This window comes from Carassius auratus, unplaced genomic scaffold, assembly GCF_003368295.1.
Source record: "Carassius auratus strain Wakin unplaced genomic scaffold, ASM336829v1 scaf_tig00036401, whole genome shotgun sequence".
Lineage (NCBI taxonomy): Eukaryota > Metazoa > Chordata > Actinopteri > Cypriniformes > Cyprinidae > Carassius > Carassius auratus.
Window position 1 is genome coordinate 121,945 of NW_020526303.1, and position 15,088 is coordinate 137,032.

The 15,088-nt window shown below is 40.0% G+C and overlaps 1 pseudogene; it reads right to left on the reverse strand.

Annotated features, from left to right (window-relative positions):
• Positions 1-1,430: 1,430 nt before the first annotated feature.
• LOC113082508 (NACHT, LRR and PYD domains-containing protein 3-like) lies at positions 1,431-14,558 on the reverse strand (annotated as a pseudogene).
• Between the last annotated feature and the right edge of the window lie 530 nt (positions 14,559-15,088).

Consider the following 15,088-nt stretch of genomic DNA (forward strand, 5'->3'; position numbering starts at 1 on the left):
AACGCAAAAACGCACACCTTTTGGAGAAATCTCGCAGCATGATTTATCAACTGCCACAAATACGGTCTGAAGAAAATACTGATTTTGTGAAATTTATTTACAGTATCAATATTCTAAATTGCCATTTGAAATTAGTTTTATTGCATGGTAAAAAAAAAAAGAAAAGAAAAAATAAACAAATAAAAAGAAAATCCTTTTCTTGCCAAAGTTCATTGATCTAATGGTGTTGATGAGTGCCCCAAATGCAAACTTTGCAGGCAACAATCAATCAGCAACTGACAGCACTCTGATCCAGTGCCTTACAGGCATCATCAGTTTGACAGTACTTAGCCCAATGATGTTGGGGATCCAGTGGGGGCGGCAGTCGAAATTTCAGGGTGACCATGCCACTCTTTAGCACAACCCTGATAAAATATAGCAATGTACAGTAGTGCCAGCACAAGCACTCACTGGTGCCCCTTCAGCCGGTGGAGCCCTAGATTACTGCCTAGCTTACCTATGCCTAGAAACATACCGGATATAGTCCACTCAACTGTCGTACACTATATAGGGATTAGTGAATGAGTGAACGAATGAGTATTCTGCTTTAAATAAGCATCAAATGATTTGGATAATGTCTATCTTTCTCTTCTCTCGTCTACTGGTCAAATAGAAGAAATGAACCTAGACTGTAAAAAAATGTGTGAACATTTTACCACTTTTTATCCATTGTCATTCGTCCAATATATTTGAATTGAAAAAATTCTCTCTGACTCTCTCTAATCACTTTTCTCAGACCTTTTATCACCTCCACTTGTGATCAATAACGCTCAACTTAAGGACTGTATTCATACTCACCTCAGTTCAGGGTTGTGGTTCAGGGAATGGTGTTAAGGGGGTAGACCACCTTGGTTGCAATCACGATTTAGGGGCACCAAGACTGAAAGACCCCAAGCACAGGACAAAAGCACATGCTGATTAATTTATATGGATTCTGAATGAGCCAAGTGGAATGGATTTGAGGAAGAAACAGCATGGTCAAGGCTGTAGCTAAAACACGGAATGGAGTTTAATTTATTAGGGCATTCCTCAAGTGGAATGGATTTGCTTGATGGCGCTCTAAAAAGTGAACAGACATATGGACTGAATTAGAAGAGAAATGGAGATTAAGAGTGAATGTGTCCAATATCATTGGTCTTAAAAAATGGGAGGGTCTTGTCCCACCCATATACAATGGTTCCGATGGTATAGGGACAGATTAATCATACATAGAATAAACACATCATCCCACCTACATAATATTTAGACAGCCACTACATTCTTATATTTATTGCACATTATTCAGAAGGTCTACCATTCAGAAAATTTTCATGCAAGGAAGTATGCAACCCCCCCCCCCCCCCCCCAAATGTTAAATTTTTAAACAAAAAAAATATTGAATGCAATCTTATTTACCCTTTATTAGAAACCTTTTTAGACAGAAGGAAATTTAACATGATTATTCTATATTTCAGAAAGTCACAAGAAAATAATTAATGTTGTTCCCTGATTGCTGTTCACCAAACTTTGTTTTGTTACAGTGGCATATTGGGTAAAATGCTAAATTCTATAGTTTATGGCTAATGTTTTACCAAGAAAAAAACAATTCTCTAGGAATTCACCAAGTCTGAAAAATAATTAAGAAAAATATAAGTATAAATGTGGGTATACACTGAACTCATTTCACATTCTCTGTACTTAGATGTCCCTTTACTTAGACAACCACCCCTCCCCCCAAAAAAAGAATCAATTACTGATTTGTAATGCTATTATGATTATAATTCAGTATTTTCTTGCATCCTCACTAGAGTACTCTTCAGTCTGAGATGCTCTCAGAGCTCAAAGTGTAGAATCAGACCAATGTTCAAAAGTGGTAAAGCTTCTCTTCCTGAAGAATTGAGATGAGTTTAGCTTTCATTGTGTCATCATGCTTACGTATAAGGTCACAGATCATTCTCATGCCATCCTGAATGGATGGATTCACTTTGATTTCTGAATATTGTTCTGCGTGGATTAGTTTCTGCTGAAGCAGTTTATCTGCAATGATCTGGACATTTGTAACTCTCTGAATGAGATCTGGCCAGTGGTCATCAAAATATCTTGCTTTATCTGCCTCACTCTTCAGACGCGACTCGTCTCTCTGTGGAGGAATCTGATTGAATTCATCTTTCTCAATTAAAGCAGTCCAAACAATCTTCTTGTCCTCCTCTCTGATAAGATTCATTTGAAGATCGTTCTCCAGACGTGTCTTGATCTTGAAGAAGTTTGGATCCATTTCTCTTCTGAGTGTGATCCCTTCTTTGGGATGGACATTGGCACCAGGAACATCAAGATTGTGTGGCGTATTCATCCGAAGCGGTCTGTCAGGTCTGGGATGTAAGATCAAATAACTTGATTTTTCAATATTCTCAACTTTTTCTTTTGCACGAGCATCAAATGGAAAAAAGTAGACATGTAGAATGAGAGGAGATTCAGAGCGCATGTAGACAAGAAGATCGCAGTGTTCGTACCATATTTTTTTCCAGCTTATAATTAATGTTTTACGAGAGAAGGATGGTTGGACAATCTTAGCATGGAACCGTGTCAACTGCACAGGTTCTACATATGATCCTTCATCTTCTATGCTGAGGACTTTCACAGCATCTCTGAGGGAAGCTTCAGACTCTCCTAAACAGGCGTAATGTGGCAGATGAACTTCCTCCAGTTTTCCTGAGATCACCGTCACGTCAATCACTGGAGCGATTCGTTTGCACTGCAGCATCTTCAGCTCTGTGTTGAGAAACTGACCGTCTACAGTGTGATACTGAAGAGTGACGTCACAATCACAGACCCATCTCATCCTGGTCCTGACACACTCATAACGGCCTGGTTGAGTGCTGACCTTGAACTTTGACACTCCTTTATCTGTACAGAGTGACGGCTCAATCTGAACCCACTGATCTGGATCAGCTATATGAACACAAGACTGACACTTAAGCAGAGGGTCAGTACTGAGCTCAGAAGATTTGAGGTTTGAGAACCTGAAGACAGAATGAAAAAGTGAGATATTTTTTATTTACAAACAGGGTACAAAATTAAAAATAAATTAATAAATTTGGTAATTAAAAGATTTATAGAGTCACGATTGCCCATTTTTGAGGACACCTGATGTTAACAAGCAGAATTATTATTTATAAGGTACCATTATAGTGGTCAGGTTTACTTTAGTTGGCTCTTGACCATTGACTTTTTAATGATAAATTATATTTTCCTGTTGTAGCTGAATTATGACATAAAAGTAACAAATAGAAAGAATTGCATGATTGGGACCGTGGAGTTTTGATTGATTCTTAGACTGATTCTTGATGCCTGTGTGTCTAAAAAACAACACTGTTTGATCAAAAGATTAAACTGAAAATGACAGCTTTCATGTTTTTCACACTCAGTAATACATAATGATTATGCCAAAGCACAACCACCTACATCTGATGATTTCAGCTCGTCTGGCTGTCATAATTCAGACACAGCAGCAAAACAAAATGTGATCTCAAAAATTCAACGGTTAAGAGCCAACTAAAGTAAACACTGATTACTATAATGGTGACTTACAAATATTTTCTTTGGGAATTCAGCTTGTTAATAGCGGGTGTCTTTAATAATGGGAAATCCTCACTCTATAAATCTCTTGATTACCTCATTAATTTGAACACTGCTTCAGAGTTACTTTTAACACTCTGTAGTGTGGACACATATAGACACCCAGCAGTGTTAATTTTACACTAGGAATTTTGTTGTGTTCATCCTTCTAAAGGGATTACTGATTGTATGGATCAGTATTCGAAAGTGAAATGGAAATGTACAACTTCATAGAAACTTGCTAGAACTGATTTAAACAATTATTTTGAAATATCAAAGGGTAATTTACATGTAATGACTGCATGTTTAAAAGGGGCAGTTGATGTGTTACAGTTAAAAATATTAATTGGAATCACTGATTTGTTTCTATTTATAAATAAATATGATGCCACTACACATTTCTATTTAAAATAAGTGCTGTTCTTTTAACTTTACAAAGGAGCATGTTAAGACGGGAGTAATGGACAATGTTAATAAAGCTTTTCATCACAAAATTATGTTTGAAAATAGATTGAAATAGAAGACTGTGATTTTAAATTGAAGTATAATCAATATTGCATATAACTGATTCAGAAGCTGAATCTTACACTGCTGTTCTGGGGTTTGCAGTCACTGACAACTTCTGTGCTTCATCAGATCTGTTGAACTGCTGCAGTTCAGACCTCTCGTGAGTTTCTTCTGATATCAGCAGCATAAACAGCAGAGCCGGCCACTGAGCAGAAGAGAGATTCTGTGCTGAAAGATTTCCTGAGCTCACATTTTTCAGGAGGTCCTCTCCAAAGTCATCTTTCAGTTCAACTAGACAGGGAAATAGGTTGACAATCATCTCCACTGATTTCTGCATCTCTATTGTCTGTTCAATATAGTCAGCAGAATCTTTGACATTATCTGTTTTCAGTTCCAGTTCTGGTAGCAGCTCCTTTAGGTCACTCTGATTGGACTCCAGTGAGAGACCCAAGAGAAACCAAAGGAAAAGCTCCAGGTGTCTAGTCTTGCTCTGTAGAGCCTTGTTGATAGCAGACTTATGAAGGTCATATAATGATTTTTTGGAGTTTCTGTAGTTGTTAGGTTTCAACATCAGCATTTCTCTCCAAGAATTAAGGAAGTTTTGTTTTCCTGAATGTTTGTGTTTGAAAAACACATAGAGAGCAGCGAGGAACTCCTGGATGCTGAGATGAATGAAGCTATAAACTTTTCTCTCTGACACAGCTTTTTCCTCCTGAAAGATCTGAGTGCAAAACCCAAAGTACACTGACCCTTCACTGACATCTAGTCCACAATCCTCAAGATCTTCTTTGTAGAAAATCAGATTTCCTTTCAGCAGCTGTTTAAATGCCAGTTTCCCAAGCTTCAGAATAACCTGATCAAAACACCTGGCTTTGGGCTTAGGTCCAGGATCATTGCAGTACTTTGTTTCCATATGTTGCTTCTGAGAGAGTAAGAAGCTTGTATACATCACTGTGAGAGTTGTGGGTGTTTTGTCATTGCTCTCTCGAGCCAGTAGTGGCTGAAGAACAGTGAGAGAGATCCAGCAGAAGACAGGGATATGGCACATTATGTACAGACTCTTGGATTTCCTGATGTGACGGATGATGGTTCCAGCAAGCTCAGGAGGGCTATTTTTGATGAAATATTGCTCTTTTTGCTCATCATTGAATCCTCGCACCTCTGTCACCTGATCAATGTAGTCTCGAGGTATCCGACCAATTGCTGCTGGTCTGGATGTGATCCAGACAAGAGAAGAAGGAATCAGATGTCTCTCAATCAGGCTTGTAACTATCTTACTCACTGTTGTTTTTTTATGCACATCTGTTAATGTGTAGTCCTCTTTAAACTTTAATGGGAAGCGACATTCATCCAGCCCATCAAAGATAAACATGACCTTACCGTCATCTTCAGGAAGAGAGGGCAGTTCTTCAGGACCACTAAAGAAGCATTTGTTTAGCAGTCCCATGAGACTGTACTTTTTTGTAATAATGTTCAGTCTACGGAATGGAAGAGGAAATATGAGGAGTATGTCCTGATTTTCTTTTCCTTCAGCCCAGTCAAGAATGAATTTATTGACAGAGACTGTCTTTCCCACCCCTGCGATTCCCATCGTCAGCACTTTCCGGTTTCTTCGACCAGTATCATACTGGACTTTGAACAGGTCATTGCTCAAGACTGTGGTGTCCTTCACATTAATTTGGTGGATGTTCTTTTCAGTCTGTCTCACCTCGTGTTCAGTCACTATTCCTCCAGTCTCATTCTTCACCATATATAGATCAGTGTAAATATCACTCAGATATTTCTGATGACCTGTTTGTGAACTACCAACCAATATCTGCCTGTAGTCCTGTTGTAATTTCTTCTTCAGTTTGAAGCTGATCTTTCTGTAATCATGAAGATCAGTTTTACTGTCTACAGTTGAACCTTTGAGAAAAATGGGGGGGGGGGGGGTGATTATTACATAAATGATTACATAAAAAGCATCCAAATTTACATAAAAAAGAATGAATTTGGGTAACACTTTATCCTGCTGGTCCCTTTTGAGCATTCTGTTATCACTAAACAGAATGCGTTAAATGGACCATCAAAATAAAGTGAAACCTGAATTTGTTCATGAGCTTGTTCTAATGCTAATGAATTTGGAGTATTTTAATGAACGGTTTCATGTTGGTGATTAGTAATTTGCAAGCCCAAACCATCTCAATACACAGCAAAATCTCCAGTGTTAATTTAACACTCTGAGTGTGGACTCATATAAACACTGAAGCAGTGTTAAAGGTAACACTGAAGCAGAGTTGAAGATAATGAGATAATTAAGAAGTTAACTGAGTTATGATTGACCATTATTGAAGACACCTGATGTAAACAAGCATAATCAACAAACCAGAAAATCATAATTTGTGTGTCACCATTATAGTGGTCAGTGTGGAACTGATTTCCATCTATAGCCATGGATGAAATCAACTGTAATAAAAGAAAACATGAAATCTCTGAAGCTCTCATCAGAGGATGATTAATCATGTCCATAAACAGCATCACCAGCTTCATACATTACTAACGAGATTGACTTACTGATTTAGAAACTACTATTTGGTTGAAAATATTTCATTAACATCATGGTGATCAATGCTTAGTTTAGTGTTTTTTTTACTTGGGCTCTTGGCACTTTTGTTGATTTGTTTCTCTTTCAGTAAATGCAATGATGTGTTTTAAGATCATTTGTGCATTTATAGAGAAAGATGATAATGCAGATCAAGTGACTGCATTAATGTCCTCTAACGTCTTCTTCTGATGCCGCATAAGTGTTTTATGAGTGTTTGTGTTGAAGCAGTCACACAGTGAAGTCAGCTGTCTTAACTGTCCCTGTCTTGTTTACTGCAAACACATACGAGCTTCATCACTGTGTCTGTCATGACTCTGTTCCTCTTTCAGCTTGAACTGATAGTAAAACTAAGGACATTATTAACTGTCTTTACATTTATTTGAATAATAATAATAATAATAATACATTTTATTTAAAGGTGCCATTCTCGGCACTCAAGGACACCGTACAAGAACACATAAAACATTATAAGTCAGAAAAAAATACAGAAAGCGGTAGAACAATTGACATCAAATGGAATAGGCAGTTTTGAACAGGAGTGTTTTGAATTGCGATTTAAAATGGGGGAATTAAATAATGTTTCTAAGTTGGAGCGACTGAATGCTCTGGTGGTGAGACGGGCAGAGGGGACAGGCAGGTGTATGGAGGAAGAGGATCTGAGGGAACGGGAGGGAGTGGGAACCTGGAGGAGATCATAAAAATATTGCGGGGCAATATTGTGTATGGCCTTGAATGTAAACAGAAGGATTATGAATTGGATGTAGAACTGGACCGGGAGCCAGTGGTGCTGTTGAAGGACAGGAGTGTTGTGTTGAATGGAGGGGGTTCGAGTTATGGTGTGGGCAGCTTAGTTCTGGACCAGTTTAAGTTTATGGAGAGATTTGTGAGGAAGACCAAAGAGGAGAACAATAATCCAGATGGGAAGGGACTAGACTGTGGACAAGGATGGCAGCAGTGTGAGGGGTAAGGGATGGGCCGAGGCGATTGATGTTTCGTAGGTGGAAGTAGGCAGACCGGGCAATGGTATTGATGTAGGATTGAAATGGTAGCCCAGCTTGACAGTCAGGCACCAGCCCCCACTGTACCTATTCCTCCGCTGCCCATCGTGAGTACGATCTCAAATAATCCAAGATTATTCCTACCTGGAAAAAATAATGATGGTTCACCCTCCACTTGCAAGGGATTTTTGTTGCAGTGCGAGCTCTATCTAAGCCAACAGGCTCCAGAACATCGCACCGATGAGGGTCGTATCTTTCTCATCTGCACCCTGCTTACGGGAAAAGCGCTGGAGTGGGCAACGGCACTGTGGTCAGGAGGTCAGCTCACATCTATTACTTATGATGCTTTTGTCACCCTATTCAGGGAAGTGTTTGAGCACCCAGCTGGAGGAAAGGATCCAGGGGAACTGTTGCTCGCCCAGCATCAAGGGAATTCCACTGAAGTGGATTACACTCTCTCCTTCCGTATGCTCGCCGCTCAGACCAGCTGGGGGGAGGATCCTCTCAAACTATTGTATCGGAAGGGATTGAATGCAGAGCTGCAGGGAGAACTTGCTTGTCGTGATGACAGAAAGACCCTCAGTCAGATCATGGAACTCATGGAGCCATCCAGCTCAATCATCTCCTCCGGGCTCGCCGCACTCCAGTCAGGACCAGCCTGAGTTTCAACCCGGTATGCACCTCAGAGCCCGAGCCCATGCAGATTGGATACACCCATCTCTCCGAGGCGGAACGTGAGAGGAGAAGGCGCAATCATTTATGCATGTACTGCGGTCAGACTGGTCATTTCAGGGCTTCCTGCCTGGTGAAATCCACTTCTCGTAACCCCGCTGTGGTGAGTTCACGTTCACTCTCTTCTAAAGCTCTCACTGTGGATATTTTGTTAATTATTAATGAGCAGGTTGTAAAATAGAGGGCTTATATATACTGCTGGAGCTGCTGAGCTATAGAGCTGCTGGAAATTTAATTGACTCAACCTTTGCAAAAACTCATCAAATATCTCTCCGCTCTTGTGAACCCTCTGTGACAGTGACAGCATTGGACGGTCACCCCCTGGGGACAGGGGAGTGCCGGTACATCACACCACCTCTCACCCCCAGCATCGGCTCGCAACATAGGGAGAACATCCAGTTTTACACTATTCATTCGCCACTTCATCCTATGATTCTGGGGTTTCCTTATCTGGAGAGACACAACCCGCAAATTTCCTGGTTGGAGAGGAGGATTATCCAGTGGTCTACTGGCCTCAACCCACGTCGGTGAAAGAGCTACAGCGTTTCTTGGGCTTCACCAATTTTTAGCGCCGATTTATTCGAAATTTCAGCACGATTGTGGCTCCTCTCACGTCTTTAATCCAAGGAGGAGGAAGACGTTTCCGCTGGTCTTCGGAATGCACTGCGGCGTTTGAGAGTTTAAAGAAGAGATTCACCACATCACCCATTCTCCATCACCCAGATCCCGAGAGAGAGTTTTTTGTGGAAGTGGATGCTTCTAACATGGGCGTGGGTGCCATCCTGTCACAACGTCATGGTAATCCAGCTAAAATGTAGCCCTGCACCTTTTATTCTCATAAACTCAATGCAGCGGAGCGCAACTACGATGTGGGCGATCGAGAGCTTCTGGCGATTAAGGCCACCTTTGAGGAGTGGAGGCATTGGCTGCAGGGGTCGTGTCATTTCACTGTGCTTACGGACCACATAAATCTGGAGTATCTCAAATCCGCCAAATGTCTGAATTCTCGCCAGGCTCGCCGGTCCCTCTTCTTCTCCCGATTTAATTTCAAAGTCACTTTCAGACCAGGTTCTAAGAACAGCAAGGCAGATGCTCTCTCACGCCAGTTCGACAGTAAAGACAAGTGTTCTGAGCAAGTTCCCATTCTGCCCTGCTCTCTCATCGTCGCACCAGTGCACCAGTGGGATATCATCACGGAGGTTTCTATAGCTCAGCAAAAACATCCCGCACCCCCGGGATGTCCGGGGGACCGCCTCTTTGTTCCTACCCAAGCTCCGCAACCAGGGCATCCAGGTATCACGGCCATCACTCAGCTAGTCTCCAAACGCTTCTGCTGGACTTCCCTTCGAGCTGTCGTGATCAAGTTTTTTTCATCAGTGTTCCACCTGTAACAGGGTCAAGTCTTCTCACTTAAAACCAGCTGGCCTCTTACAGCCTCTGCCGGTACCACAACGCTCTTGGTCTGATATCGCCATGGATTTTGTCACGGACCTTCCTCTGTCCCAGGGTTTCACCACCATTCTCTCGGTAATAGACCGGTTTTCAAAATCATGCCGTTTCATCCCTTTGTCTGGTCTTCCCACAGCCTTACAGACTGCCGAGACCCTCCTCAATCATGTGTTTGTGGCTTTTTGGCCTTCCTGAGGACATAGTAACTGACCGAGGCCCTCAGTTTACTTCTCATGTGTGGAGGGAACTTTGCTCGAAGCTCAATATTAATGTTAGCCTCACCTCTGGCTACCATCCTCAGGCCAACGGGCAGGTTGAGAGGTTGAATCAGGACCTAACTCATTTCTTACGGACCTACTGACATCAAAATCAGCAGGAGTGGAGTTGTTTCCTTGTATGGGCTGAATACGCTCAGAATTCCTTAGTTAAGCCCGCTACTGGACTGACACTTTTTCATTGTGTCCTGGGATTTCAGCCTCCGCTCTTCCCGTGGGCGGGCGAGCCCTCTGATCTCCCCGCGGTGGATTCCTGGCTTCGCCGCAGCGAGGCCAATTGGGACGCTGCTCATGTGCATTTACAGTGGGCCATTCGCAAATATCAGCACTATGCGGATCGGAGGCGACGCGGAGGTCCCCGGTACCGTCCTGGCCAGTGGGTGTGGCTTTCAGCCCAAGATTTCCGTCTCAAACTACCCAGCAAGAAGCTATCCCCTCGCTTCATTGGTCCTTTCAAAATTCTGTGCCAGATCACCCTGGTCTCATTTAGGTTGGCTCTTCCTTCTCGTTACAAAATCTCACCTACCTATGTGTCTCTTTTCAGACCCACAGTCACCCCCAGGAGAGAGGAGGGCCAAGAGGGGAACACGCCGATGCAGAATCCTCCTATTGAGGTTGACGGCACGGAGGCCTACCAGGTGTGAGCGGTACTGGACTCCAGACGCCGTGGCAGGGCTCTACATTACCTTATTGACTGGGAGAGGTACGGTCCTTAGGAATGCTCCTGGGCCAGGTCTCAGGACATCCTGGACCCCTCTCTACTTACCAACTTCCATCGTGACCATCCTGACCGACCAGCTCCCAGAGCCCGAGGAAGACCCCATCGACGTTCTGGTCCTCGCTTCCGGAGCCGCTCACAGGGGAGGGGCTATGTCATGGAATGGTCTGCTACACCCTCCTCTGTCGGCATCAGATCCCTCTCTCCTGAATATTAGGACTGCATTTCCCAGTGTCCCTCTCCGCAATCATCCCCGTCTACCCTGCTTAATTATCTTGATTATCTTAAGTATTATCACCTGCACCTTGTCTTCTCCCCTTTATATGGACTGCTCTCCCCTTTGGTATTTTGTGAAGTTTTGATTTTGATTTACCCCTAGTCTGTATAGCTATTCTCCGTATTATCCCTGGACTCTGAAACCTGATTGATTGATTAACTAAGTTCTCTACGAATGTCTGCTTGAGTTCCCTTTTGATGCCAGCCTGAGTTTATGTCTGCTGTTCTCTGTTTAATTACCTCTATTAATAAACTGCTGCAAATGGATCTAACTGACTCCGCCGTTTCATCACACAATGTATAAATAATGTTTTGTGCTAATCTTTTGAGAACATTACAGAGGAACAGATAATGTTGATCAAACGTTCCACTGATGTTACTTTAAGAGAACCTTGCCAGAACGCCAAAGTTCTGAGAACATTATCTGGATTATCTGAGTGAAATAGTCACAGTAGACTTCTTTTCTGGAGTTTCAGGAGGAGATGGAATCATTTAATTTTCCATAACTGTGTTTTTCACACTGACACAAACAGTTGCTCTGCAGTAAACTGTATTTACAAATCTTAGAGATTCAAGGGATCATTGAAATTTGTTCAGCAAAATAAGTAAAATAAAATTTACCTGCAAGCAAGCTATGACAACAAGTTTAATGTTTGTATTAAAAGAAGGTGGTCATTATCTAGCAGTTACTAATTCTTTTTATGAAATATGGGTCTGTGGGAGGTGCGTGACACAACTATTGTCACATCTGGTATAGACACCATCTAATTTTATTTTATGTTTACATAATCTTCTTTTTATTGCAATCAATAAAATAAGCATTTTTTCAGCTTCCTCATTTACTTACAACTACAAACCCACACAAACACATCAGCAGAGCAAGAGCAGAGTTGAAGTCAAACCTTAATACTTGTTAACAGTCACTCATGTTACCTTCAGTGTATTTGTTCTCTAACTCCTCAGCCCGAAGGTTCTGATTCATCTTCCTCAGGAGGTCGACCGTGATCTTCACAGCTTTTTCTGCTCCAAAATGCTCCACAATCTTGTCCACTGTGTTTAAAACATCTGCATTCTCCATTTCAGATTTTGGAATACCCTGCGGTTTATGATCGTTCAAGAACCACTGAAACTTCTTCAGATCATCTTTTCCTAGTTCATTCAGTGAGTTCACAAGCAGTTCTTTGACAGATGCCATTGTACTTCAATTAATCACTTCTGCAGGACAAGAACAAGATCTTAAGTAGTTTTACTCCTTAACACTCAAACGTCTGCATTCCCTTTCCAATGTTTAGCTCAGGATTCACTCAGTAACTCACGAGAGTCACACAAAATTAGGAAGAAGGATATATATACAATGCCTCATCTGATAGTCTATTAATATAAACTAATACAAGACACTTTTGAGTCTATATACTGTAGGTCTGGGCCTGTATTCACAAAACATCTTAAGGCTAAAATTAACTCATAACTCGCCGATTTAGGAGAATATCTTTAAAATAATGGGCATGTCAGTCCTAAATTATGCACTCAATCTGTGAAGCATTAGGAATAGTGATGAGGACTTCTAAGTCACTAGACCAAGCCACAAACTATTCCTAAAATGGCTGATGCTGGCAATCTTCCTCAGAATGTAAACATTTTAGAAACATTTGACGATAATGAGCTTTAAAAAAAGTATCGCCTTTAGGTTTTGGAGGTTATCCAAACTCCAGATTTTCTTTGATTATATCCTTGTTTTCATTAATCAGTTGGGCAGGAAGTAACAGCTGTTCTTGGTTACAGTGTTTTTATTTTTTTACGTTTGCATGTATTACTATTAGCCATGATTATCCTATTCTTTTAATGAAAAGTCTGTTTACATGAATATCCACTAATTGTTTTTAAGATGCACACATGTAAGAGGCTAACAATTAGCTTAATATATACTTGTTTAATTAGTGGCACTTCACCTGCATTTTAAAATCTTTATTTGAATGTGGCAATTGACCTTTTTTATTTTTATCAGCCAATCACTTGTGTGTCTAGTTAGTAATCATGCTGACATCATCCATAGCAACGAGCTCAGCCCTGCACCCTTCCTCTGACATTAAGTCTTCTCTCTATTCCATAGTAAAAGTTTGTCTCAGCAGCTTTGTGAATAGGTTAAAAGAAAAAACTCTAAGCTAAAAACTCTTACTGCTATTTAGGAGAACTCTTAGTGGTAAGATAAAGTCAATGCCGATGTCATTAAACACTAAAATTGGTTATATTAATGTAATATTTTTAGAAAAAACACAACAACTTTAAATGTAAGACAGAATAAAGCTCCTGTCTTATATACAATCCAGTGATACTTCACAATAACTTTAATAACAATAATCATTATTGGTGATTACCCAAATAATTTTTTTATGTTTCTATAATCCACCAGCATTTGTAAGCTCTTTAGTCAAAGTAGCGTTTCTAATGATACTATATAATTATTGCTGTTATCTATGAATTTTGAAATTTACTGTTTTTTCCAGAAAGACAGAAAAATAGTTATTATTATTATTTTATTTTAAATTCATATGCCTAATTACAGTCAGTATAAAAAGTCTAATCAATTTATCAAAAATCTATGTGTTTAACCAATTAATTAGACCATCTGTCATAATAAAGAGAAAACCCCCAAAATTGTAGGAATCTGCCAAAAACTTGTATTGTCATTGATTAGGCAAATAACAAGCTGAAACAACTAAAAAAATTTATTCACACATCTTAAAAATTTTTATGAATAAAAACAGAAATAAAACTATTTTATACGGCCTCCTTTGGCCTTTATAACTGCTTACAATCTTGCTGGCATTGTTTTTACGCACTTTTACCATTTTTGTTCACCACTTTTCTTGTAAAAAAGTACATTAAAAAATGTAACGATAATAACAATTATATTTTATCATCAGAAACACTACTGTGGCTAAAGAGCTCACACATACTGGTGGATTAATCATTACAGAAACATAATATATATAGGCAATCGCCAGTATGTATAATTATAATGCAATGCTACCTGACAGTAGAGAGTACTAATAATTCACCCATCTTTAAGGCAGTTATTTGTCTTCTAAGGTATTGATTTGGTATTGATACAGAAGTATGAGATTCTGGTAATGTACTGAAGGCAAAGCTGTGGTGTAGAGACAAGAGTCTCTGCTATTTACATCTGTTTGGAAATATAAGTTTATCTTATGTTTGTGCATATGTACAACTAATGTTAAAACTCTCTAACCAAAGTGAACTTTAAATCCATGTCAATATTTTAGTATTCCTCAACTTACCTTGAATGAGGTTAAGGTTTTCTGTTACATCTCTGAACCAGCGTCTCGACCTCTGAAACTCATCAATGCAAATGTTTTTCTCTGAACTTCAACTAAATCAAAACCAATACAGAAAAACAGAAGAATAAAAACAAACAAACTGGTTTTTCAAGAGCATCACCATCATCTGATGTCAAAACACATACATATTTTCCAATGTATACTGCATTACAGTGTTTATGACTGAGCAATTCCAGGCAGAAGAAATATGCAGACAGTATTAGATAATCAGTATCAGACAGACAGCACGTGCGGAAACATTCTGATCTCACAGATGAAAGAACCGAAACTGATTGCTGAATGATAATCAGTTATCTTTAAAGGATATAGAAATATGTATTGAATAATAAAAAAACGTACACAGTTAGCGTGAGTAGATGAGCATGTAAGTTATGTCTCAAAAATAATTCCAGGAAAAACCCTTCATATATGAAACTGAAATTATCTGCCAGCAATCAACTGCATGACACCAGTCAATAACATCAGCACAGCTAAACGAATAATAGGAAATGTTTGTGATGCCTCTTAATTTCACTTAATTTTATTTATTTCTATATAGTGATTGCATCCTTATGTGG